We start from the raw sequence: 1,109 nt of genomic DNA on the forward strand, positions 1-1,109 counted from the left end.
ATATATATATATATATATATATATATATATATATATATATATATATAATGTAACAAGAAAGAAGTGTTATTAATAAAAAATTATTTTAATTAAAAATGCAATAATGTATTCCTATCTATATGATGTGTTCTAAGTCACTTTTAAGAAATGTTGAGCATGAATTTTTGGACATTAAGCAAGTTTTATGAGGTATCTCATTATACCCCGCATAAACAGCATTATAAGATTATTGCGCGCTTTCAATAAAACAATAATTTCGTGCTTTTAATCTATTTTTTTTCAATAAAACTTGTATTTTTTATAGTAAATATCCCAGAAAATATTTTAGTATAAAATCAAGTTGATTAATTTATTTTTAATATGTTTAAAACTTGCTTAAACCTATGTCCATTATGCCCCGGTTTCCCCTATATATAAGAAATATCTAAACAATTTATGTAAACATAATTTTGAAATTTATTACACAACTTTGAAACTTATTACACATGTTAAATTTTATAAGGCGGTCTTTACACTTACCTTGATGGTGCTACTTGCAATTGTCTTATCTAAAAACCACCAATTCGAATCTCTCACATACTTAATACTGATCACTTAACGCGTGGGCGTCTCACCTAATTACGCTCTTCTGTTATTCTCAAAATTTCTTCGAGCAAAATTCCACTCGGAAAATAGAGTGACAGTCGAATCATTATAGTAATTCACATAGAATAGATCTTTTCACTCTAAACTGTCAAATGAGTATTTTCAATTATGATTGAAGAATGAGAATCTGTGGTATTCCATCCGGAATAAATGCACTCTGATTAACTGAAATAAAAAATAAGTGTCCGGATTAGTGATAATTGTATCCTTTTTCTTAATAAATCAGTTAGTACAAGTCTATATTTATCTTGAAACGTATGTTCTTACTCCAAATTTTATATATTATCGGTTATAATAAATTTCAAATAAAATTAAAAATTATTGTAAATATATATATATATATATATATATATATATATATATATATATTTACTATAAAGTATATAAATATAAATATATAAATATATATAATATATATAATATATATATATATATATATATATATATATATATATATATATATA

The 1,109-nt window shown here is 22.7% G+C and overlaps 1 protein-coding gene across 6 annotated transcripts in view; it reads right to left on the bottom strand.

Moving 5' to 3' along the window:
- LOC116851586 (glutamate receptor ionotropic, delta-1) overlaps positions 1-1,109 on the bottom strand; it is a 39,782-nt gene that overhangs the window by 35,791 nt on the left and 2,882 nt on the right. For 5 of the 6 annotated variants that reach the window (XM_032831152.1, XM_032831151.1, XM_032831149.1 and 2 more), the window contains exon 2: positions 520-810. The gene's annotated coding sequence lies outside the window, so the exon portion shown is untranslated. The remainder of the gene's footprint in view (positions 1-519; positions 811-1,109) is intronic. The other variant, XM_032831153.1, reaches the window with a different exon arrangement.

Source organism: Odontomachus brunneus, unplaced genomic scaffold (genome assembly GCF_010583005.1).
Source record: "Odontomachus brunneus isolate Ranch 3 - 2012 unplaced genomic scaffold, Obru_v1 Obru_scaffold_179, whole genome shotgun sequence".
Taxonomy (NCBI): Eukaryota; Metazoa; Arthropoda; class Insecta; order Hymenoptera; family Formicidae; genus Odontomachus; species Odontomachus brunneus.